Here is a 10228-nt window from a genome sequence, read left to right on the forward strand (position 1 = left end):
GCCTCACTGCGCCTGCGCGCCCGGGGCTGGGGGCACCGGGACCGGGAGCGGGGCGGCGGGGCTGGGGGCGGCACGGGCACCCCTGGGCGGGGGCTGCCGGGTCACCGCCACTGGAAATGACCCGGCCTCACCCCGCCTGCGGCTGGGCGGCTGACATCTCTGTTAACAACGCCTGTTAATTAACTCCCGCCCGCCGTTAATTTCATCACTGCCACGGGAGCTCCCGCAGCGACGGGCACCGGTGGATGATGCAAAGCGTTCGTTTTGCCTTTTGTGCAGGATTATGCTCTGTTACCTCAGCCTGGCTGGGGCCCTAACGCACCTTAATACGCTCATTTTTGACCAACCTCCCCATAAACTCCTTTTGATGTGAAGTGATGGACTTCCAGAGCCCCTTCTGAAGGGTCAGCGGGGAGCGAGGGGGTAGTGGGTGGCTGGAGGGGTAGTGGGTGGCTGGAGGGGTAGGACAGGGCTGGTGACCACCCGTGGTGGTGGGAGGTTGGACCCCATCCGCCGTGGTGGGGACCCCCGGGGGACACCGGCCATGGCAAGGCCACATCCCTACCCCCTGTGCCAGGGAGAGGTGTCCCCATCCCATCCCATCCCATCCCTGTCCCCCTGCTCAGGGCCCTGGTTTAACATCCAGAGCTGCTGCAGGAACTCCAGGGCCTGAGGCTGCCGCTGAGATTTTTCCAGCGTGTGAGGTTTTAGAGGAAGGTGTCATTAGTGGCAGCCGCTGCCGGGGCGTGTGACGTGGATCCCACTGACAACAGAACATCTCACATCGGCTGTCATCGAGGCTGGTGTCCCTTGGAGCAAATTTGGGTTAGTACTGCTGGAGGCGAGGCTCCTATTCAGCAATTACTCGGGGCCTCTTTTATCAATATTGACTTGTCCGGATCCTGCAAATCCCCTTCCAGAGTTAAAGGTTTTAATTTAACCAGCATAATACAATACTGAAAGACAAAGTAAATGAGCACCTGCCGAAGATAAGCAAAATAAAAACAACATATGGGTAGAAGGTTTCAAAGCCCAGAAGAAAGATTTGATTGCAGCGGTTTGTGTCTGCGGTGGTGGCAGCCAGGGTTGGGGTGGTTGTCCCTCTGGTACGTGCTCCTCTGGCACAGCCCTTGGGGCTGAATGGGCCGATGGTGTGAGCCCCACAGCACAAGGCAGGGGAGTGTGGGACTGCAAAGCTCAGGGCAGCACTCTGAACACAACCTTACCCACAGATCCTGGGGCAGTGAGTGACTTTGAACCATTTATAAACTATGGAGCCCACCACCACACACGGCATGTGTCCCGCAAACTGTCCTTCCTCCTTTCCCCTCACAGATAACGACACTTCAGAGGAAGAAGCAGTGGTTGCACCGATGGTCTTCTGCAGGGTCCTCGAGTGGCACCGAGGACACAAATGAACAGGGTACGTACCTCTAATCCAAAGACCAAGTCAGTCACCTCGGTTACTGGAATAAACACTTCCAAGCATTTAGAGCTGGAACAGAAGAGGTTGCCACTGGCGGTTCTGAAAAGCAGGAAAACATTATCCACAGGAGTTATCTGAGCTATAAAGGTCATGAGCTACCCAAGCAAAAGTGACGGTAACTGAAATACGGGTAGGAGTATGGAGAGCTTGCATTTAAAACAGTTTCACACTCACTGGAAGAAGTGAAAAAGAATAAGCACACTTGGAAGGAGAAGAAACTCATTTTTCAAAGATGGAAAATATGGGCATTTCTGCAACAGAAGATAACTCAGATGGCTTTCTGCCAAAGGATTTACTTACATCAGTAGAAACAGAGTAAACTTAATAAATACGATGTGAAAATTATCACAAGGAAAGGAGCCCTCGATTTGCATCATGCAATCTTTCACATTTCATTCAAGACAAGAAAGGTTCAGGATAGAACTAGAAAAGTGATCTTACATAAAGGAAGACGGGAGATAAAGCACTGGGTAGCGCAGAGCTCATTTGCTCAGCATCAGATCTCATGTTCAACTCCCAGTTCTTATTTGCTCCCGGGTAATCACCAGCAACTGAGCAGTAAATACCTTGGCAAAAGCCTCACTTTGAGAAATGCGTGGAATCCACAACTTGAAAATAAATGTGACCCTTATTAAACTGTTAGATCTGAATACTATCAAGGTTTACGAGCAGAAGATTCCAAAGAAACTTCAACTCCAAATATGGATTTGTTGTAAACTTTTTATTTCAGCTTTACCTTTATTACTGAGTACACCACGGTGCGTGCTTTAAGGTTGCCTGAACTTTCAAGTTGCTTGAAATCCAAAATCTAACTGTGTAACTAGCTATTCCAAACAGACATTTTGGTGGGTGCTGGACCACAAGTCAGACATTCATCACAGAGCATTTATTATGTCCCAAAAAGATGTCCGGTTCATGCCATATCTTAAGATAATTTAGTTAGGAGTAAGCCATTTAAATAACAACAAAAATACTGAGAACTAACTAGTAAATCCCAACAGGTTTTGAAGCTTTCATTTATTAGCATTTAAAGCAATTTCTAAGGAGGAGTTAGGACTAAAAAGACTAAGCTGTGCCTAATCCATTACTCTACAATGACACTTCTTAAACATTCCCCTGTACCATTTGGTGATGGTGGCTGCTGGAGTCAGTGCTCCGGGCTGGATACCCTCGTCCCTGGCCAGCCCTGTGGCTCCTAATTCAGCTCAGCATCAGAGGTGAAAGATTATCTGTAGCCTGCACTGATTAAGCAACTTCAAATTTAGAGACGTCTAAGGTTTAAAAATGTATACATATATACACAAACAACATTTTGATTTCAACAGATTCCTACATGAATTCAGTATTTTCTTGAGCTTCGTTATAGATTTCTGACATTAACATATAGCATTGGCACAGCTTCTCATGGTATCAGGGATTTTACCACATCCTTTTGCTTAAATATAGTTTTTTACAGAGCAGGGGTTTGAAAGATACTGGTATTTACACTACATTGGCAAAGTTTCTCATGGTATCAGGGATTTTACCACATCCTTTTGCTTAAATGTAGTTTTTTACAGAGCAGGGGTTTGCAAGATACTGGTATTTACACTGTAACACTTCTCTTGTACAAGTCTATGCTGAGTATCCCATAAGGAAACAAAAGAATTTGGGGATTTACAATAAACACAATAGTCGCCTATGAAATGATCGATAACCCGTGTTTATATTTGGAAATTCAAACTGCACAAGACAAATACAGTAGTGAATGTGGGAGACAGTGACCTTTCCTATACAAGCTATGCACAACAATAGGAAATCACAAGTTAAAATAGTAGCTGATTTGTATTTTAACTAAAAAGGCACAATAGCACAATAAAGGCAGGAAAGAAGTTCCTATATCACCCTAGAGTGCTCAGACAGGGAAGCAGTCTGTGAAAACATTCATGGCTTCTACCAACCACATTCATGTATTCACAAATGCTTGTTTATTTTTTTTTAAAATTTCCAGAAGGAAAAGCTCATTAACTATTCTCACTTTCCCGTATCACCCTAGAGTGCTCAGGCAGGGAAGCAGTGTCTGTGAAAACATTCATGGCTTCTACTAACCACATTCATGTATTCACAAATGCTTGTTATATCACCCTAGAGTGCTCAGACAGGGAAGCAGTCTGTGAAAACATTCATGGCTTCTACCAACCACATTCATGTATTCACAAATGCTTGTTTATTTTTTTAAAAAAATTTCCAGAAGGAAAAGCTCATTAACTATTCTCACTTTCCCTTTTAAAAAAGTTTCAGGCATCCAGTCAAGGGGGAAAAAAAAACACTGCCATATGTTTTGATCAGCAATGGAAAATGAATAGCAAGTAGTAAATAGCAGGGAAGATTGCAAGTGATCTTATGAAAATAGTGATTTGGAAGTACAGTCAACTGACTCATCAGGAGAGAGAACAGAAAGCCAATTTGTTATATTTGGCCAATTCTAACTAATATCCACGGGGAATTAATAAAAACAAAACCACGAGCCATACTGAAAGAGGAGAGTCTATGAATGGGTAAATAGGTGTGGAAGGTTGGCATTAATCTTTGATGAGCAAGCTGCTGCCGACTGATACCCGGGAAGAAGTGAGAGGGGAAAAAAACCAACAGTGTCACAGATATAACAGATGTGAGAGCTTTTAGCTAAAAATCCCTGGAGGGACACAAACAAAATTAAGCACTTCAAGAAGGTACATATGGTTAAACTAAAACCAAATTGACTTCTTATGTGAAATAAGAGAGACAATTACAGACGGGCTTGGGTAGGACAAAGCTCGCAGTCTGGATAGAATGTATTTCATTGTACCCTTCAAACTTGTGAAAAATGAATGACTCTATAATTAGCAAACTTTCTCCATGACTCATTAAATAATTGATCGTTACAAATTAATACAGTATTACTTTAAATTAAATGAATTTTAACTAGAAAGAATGCAATGTTTTTAAACCGTCTACTTAGAACTTATTTTGCTTTAGCTACAAACAATAACCATTTTAAAAAAGGGACTCATTTCCCTGGACATCTTTAATTAAACAATCAAACTGGCATTGTAATATTCTATTTCTAAAGATATCCTGGCAGGGTGGCATTTTGAATGCCCTCTTAAGCTGTAGAGAGAGCTGAGCTAATAGTGACGGGGCAGGGAGAGACAGCTGGGATGCGGGTGCTGGCAGCAGAGATGGCTTGTGTTCCCAAAGTGATCATTCCCAGAACTGTTAATTTGGGGGTGTTGTTTTAAAAGATGGAAAAACATTTCTAGAGCAAGCAGCATGTGGTTTCAATGCTAAACAGTCTCCACGTACATATCAGTACATTTGACTCATTTTTGTCCGTGAAGCTTTTTGTTTCCAAATATAGGAATGAGTGAGTAAGTTGCTAAGATTAAATTGGAAAGTAGCAAACTCTGGCAACATCCCCCAAATGATTAATTGTTTGGTAGAACATTTGGTAACATGGGCATGCCCAGGGCCACTTTTCATGGAGAGAGATTGATGACATTAATAATAAGGTGATCAAGGGTATAGTGTAAAATTTATCACCACTTGACACAGCTCAGCTTTCTTAATGCTTGAGTACTTCTTTAAATTCCCCGCTTCTATTTTCTCGCACCACAGATACATTGCCAACCTACTGCAGTAAATCAGAGTGCCGTTCAGGTATTAATAGTGTGACAACCCCGCAAAAACTGGAATTTCCAACTAGGGGAAAGCATGTAAAGGCGTGAGGATCTGTAAACCAAGCTGGAAGGTGCACTCTGCAACACTGCTACACCCTGGAACCGCCACGCTGTGAGAAATTGTGTCGCCCATGGAAAACCAGAGGCAGCATTAAAAATAGAACTTGTTTCTGCTCTTGAACTTTCTTGCTCAGAAGCCGCCTGTCATTTTCTAGGCCAGCGAAACGTTACAGTAGAGCTGACAGAATCAAAGGCAGCCAAGAGGAATCAAAAGCATCAAACAATGAACAGTGACTCCAGCTTGCAGGAACGAAGTGATCCTTACGGGCTCCAAAGACAGCAATGTCCTGAGTGACCAGTGTCTTACAGGACAATTAAATCATCAAATAGACCATAAAAACATCCGAGCCCATGTCCAAGGTCCATGTCTGAGCCCTCCACACCGCTCATACACCAGCAGCCACCCAGGCTGGGTTTGCTGGCACCTGCTTTGCTCCACGGGCACACATGCTTCAAATGCTTTGGGCACACCACAGCCCAGCCCACCAACACCACTTCCAGCCCTGGCCCTCCCGGGCACAGCACGGGTTTAAGATTGCTTCTTCATGGAAGCAGAACTGGCAACAGAGCCCTTTTGCTTTTTAGACCACCACAGTAAGACTCACCAGATTTTCTGGATTACCCTGTGTCCTCCTGATATTTGAGAAGGAAGAAGGAAAAAAGCCACTTCCCAGGACAGACTTGCTTTCTTCTTCAATTCCAAATAAACAAACATGGTAAAGAATCATAGAATCATATAATGGTTAAAGTTGGAAACGACCTCAAAGATCATCGAGTTCCAACCCCCCTGCCATGGGCAGGGACACCTCCCACCAGACCAGGTTGCTCAAAGCCCCATCCAGCCTGGCCTTGGACACTTCCAGGGATGAGGCATCCACAGCTTCTCTGGGCAACCTGTTCCAGTGTCTCACCACCCTCACAGTAAAGAATTTCTTCCTAGTACCTAATCTAAATCTCCCCTCTTTGAGTTTAAAACCAAGAAGTGCTGTTACAGACAGGGTCGGTAGTGATAAACCCTGTAATGCGACAGCGAGTGGCTAAAACAATCCAAGAGCACTTTCCTGCTGTAGAAGGTGAATACTGCAAAGGCTACTGTCATTTTGCTTTTATTTAATGGGTTTTGTTCAGTCAACTACTGTGCAATGTTCACAAAAACCAAAACCATTTTACACTCTAAGACTTCAACCAGGAAACAAATATGGCCCAGGGTTTCCAAAACAGAAGCTTAAATTCAGGCTGTTGTGCAAGTCAGAAGCGTAGGGTTATTTGAGAAAAATGAGGTAAACTACCAAGTATTTGGCAGTTTGAGAAACATCATGACTTAATCAGGTGCCTGAATGTACCCGAGACATGTTCTGGGAAAAGGTCCCTGATTTACCCGTCTCCTGTGCAAACCACATTCATGATGGAACTTCTCCCTCACTTTTGCAATGTGCTTTTTTTGTCTTGGCTGTTTAACCATTTAATGAAGCAATTCACTAGTACCCCATCATATTTGTATAACATTACTTCCAATATTTAAATCTGAGAATCCCAACCAACAGGAAAAATTTCCAGGCTGAGAAGCAGAAAGAGGGCAGATTAATGCATTTTCTTTCTCTGGGGTATTAGGAAGAGATAAATAAAAAAGAGCAGACAAAATTTCAGATGCAAAGTTATGACTAAGTGTTACAGTACTGAATTAATTTATACTGAACTTGGTTATACTGGAAATTAATACAGAATTATAAAGGTAGGAGTGAAAGGATTTGGAAAGCAAGCTGTGAAATCGTTCAAGCAATGGGTGCATACGGTGCGGGTTCATCAGAAGATGAGCCTCTAACTACAGAGAGGTTACTCCTGGAAAAAAACAAAGATGACTTCTGCATACAAAGAGGCAGTTGTGCTATCTTGTGATGTGAAAGAACGAAAAGTATAGTACATATTTTGAAGAAGAAAGCTATTGTCATAAGTTCCACATCTGGTGTGTAAAATTCAAATAGTCTGTGACTCACAGACACCAAGGTGCTGCTGATCAATACACTCAGAGTCTGATTATTCAAACTGCATTATTAATTCATATATTAAATTGATTTTGAATCCTAACACCTGCATCTGATTTCCTTTTGGCATAACAAATCAATCATTTTAATACCTGTGAAATTTAGTCCACAAAAATTAAGTTCATTGAGCACCCTTGGCTTTCCTTTGTCATGCGGTAGAGCGGTGCTGCGATGGAACTGTGACACTTCCAAAGAACAGCTCTCAGTGTGCTTTGCACAGGAGGGACCGACTCCTTTCCCCTCCAGAGCTGTGAAAGGAAGCCATCCCACTGAATTCACTAAGCTGAAATAGTGCATCCTTCAAAAAGTGATGGACGTCGCAGAGGTGCCCGATCTGGCAGGCCATGCTCACCGCTGCCAGGCGTCTGCTGCTTGACACCTGCGAGGCAAGGGCTTGGTGTATGTAGTGCAGTCTGTCCATCACGCTTCTGGAGAGCACTTTGGAGACACTGCAGCTCCACCGCAGCAGAGTCACAGACCTGAGACAGGCTGGTAGCGGGTGGGAGGGGGGAAAAAAGTTAACTGATTCCTTAAAGCCTCATTTACGACATTTGTACACGTGTAAAAACAGGGATTATTCAGGGGCTTATATGTCCATGGGTTCTTCTGGGCAATGCTGAGCAGAATGTCAGATCTGCTCAATTATACGTTTACATTGCTCCTTTCTGATTGCATCAGACAATCCATACAACCTACTGCTTCAGGGAACCTTCGCTCTTCAAGTTACTCCTCAGTAATGGTAAGAGGAGGTTTATTTAAGTTTTGACTGGTGGACATACTCTTTTGCTGCCTAGCAATTACTTAGATATCAAAAATCTGGTCTCAGAAACAGCAGGCAATGAAACAGAACTTTGCTAGCAGCTAGATTTTATATGCCTACTAATGAGTAACTGCAAAAGTCAGTACACTTTAAGGTTATCTTACTGCAATACCAGACAAAGGGATCACAGGTTTTAAAACAAAGAAAAATAAATTCTAAATAAAATACTAATATACTTAAATACACACTAACATTCTATTTTATATTATAAAAGCATATTAGAAATTGTTTTAGAAAGCATGTGGAGAGCTTAAGAAAGCATATAGAACTTAGAACTCACAATAACAAGTAAAATCAGAAAATATGCAGATAATTAAAAGAAAATATGCAGAGAATAAAGACAGGAGGATTTAAGAGAGGTCTCATTCAAGAATTCATAGCTGGAGGTGCAATAATGAAAATATAATTTTAAAATCCTCCTACATCTTGGCATTAATCTGAAGTAAATATAAGAAGGCATAAATATCTGAAGAGAGTGTGATCTCTTTGATGATTAAAGTGATACAGCACTCTCGCGTTCAGATACACGGTGGTTTGGGTTTAGGGAAAATAGGCCAGTAATATCTGGGAGCACATGGGGCGTTCATCCTCACCTGACACAGGAAAGGTCTAGGGATTAGAAGGATTAAGCTTAAGGAAGACAGCTCATGTGTGAGGAAGACTATAACCACACAGCACATAAAGAAGACATCTGCATACTCTCATCTGCATCACTGCAAAATGTTTGCTTCGTCAGCTAGTGGATCATATGCGTGTCTCCAAAACACTGCCTCCTGTACCTCTTCTCTCCTCTGATATTTCTAAAACATGAGCATTTCTAAGAAATGAAAGTAGAATATATGCAAATGTCTATAAAAATCAGAAACAACAAATACTTTGTACGTGCAGTGCATATTTTTAAGGGATTGTTCCCCTAAATCTTTCCTTTAGGAGACCAAAACTCTATTACATTTGCAGGAGAACATCATAATTCAAAGACGTTCTTAAATCCTGAAAGAGTGATCCAGCTTGAACAGGAGCAGTGTTTCCTCCTGGATTCTGTATGCTGGACCTTTCAGCTCGTGCCAAGAAGTTCTAACCCCAGTCCCAATAGCCATTACCTTTGGCAAGATGGCAACGAGTATGAATTTATCCTCTCAAACTATATAACCAAAACTATATAACTCACAAAATACATTTTGGGGTGGTCTTTGCTGTCCAGTTAAGCATAGGAAGTAGATAGTATGCTCAGAACTCAGTGTGGACATGACCGTTGTGTTCTTGTGAGCCAGCTGTCAGCCGACAACACAATAGCCCAGGGATTCACAGAGCTCCTACAAACATAAACGTGGGGTGTTAATTTATTAAGCTTTCATGGTCATGCCAGCTTGGGAAAAAATGGACATACTTTAGCTGTTGATCACCTAGTTACTCACTGCACCTTTTTTAAACTGCATCTGCACATTGTTTAGTGCTATTTGGGTTGGTTTTAAAGGCGTTTTGTCTCATGTATTTCCCTAGTTGAGACAAACCCCTGGAATTTTAAGTCATCGTCATTAGCACAGCTCACCATGGTCATGTTCTCACATAACCTGTTTTGCTCCTGGGAGACAGTTGAGAGCTCAATTGCACAAACTGAGTCAGATCCCTTTTCTTCCAGAATGGGATGTTAACACAGGCAACAGCTTATTTTTGCTGGTAGCAAGGTGTTGCTGTTTACCATGGGAGGGTTTGGCAATAAATGCCTCCTATGTAAACAAGTAGAAATGAACCATGTTTTGTGGTTCATTTCTTGAGAAATGAATCATGTTTTCGTTAATTTATTGAAAATATGCACAGATGTAAAATCTTGCACCTGATAAATACTGAGGCATTATACACCTAAAGTTATATTTCAACTCTTAAGTTAAAGCAAGAACAGCAATTAGTTCTGTAGTGTGCTGATGTGTTAGAAATATCTGCAAATGATGGGGCTAGTTCAGTGTATGGTATTCTTAGAGTAAGTTAGAGCACTATTTTTTTCAAGATTTTAAGTCTGTAATAGCCAACAGGCTGCTCTGATGATACTGTAATTAGCAATGATGTCAATAGTGAATAATGAATGTAGTTACCCAAAGTATATTGTGGAATATCTAATCAATGT

Source organism: Calidris pugnax, unplaced genomic scaffold (assembly GCF_001431845.1).
Source record: "Calidris pugnax isolate Ruff unplaced genomic scaffold, ASM143184v1 scaffold398, whole genome shotgun sequence".
NCBI classification, from domain to species: Eukaryota; Metazoa; Chordata; class Aves; order Charadriiformes; family Scolopacidae; genus Calidris; species Calidris pugnax.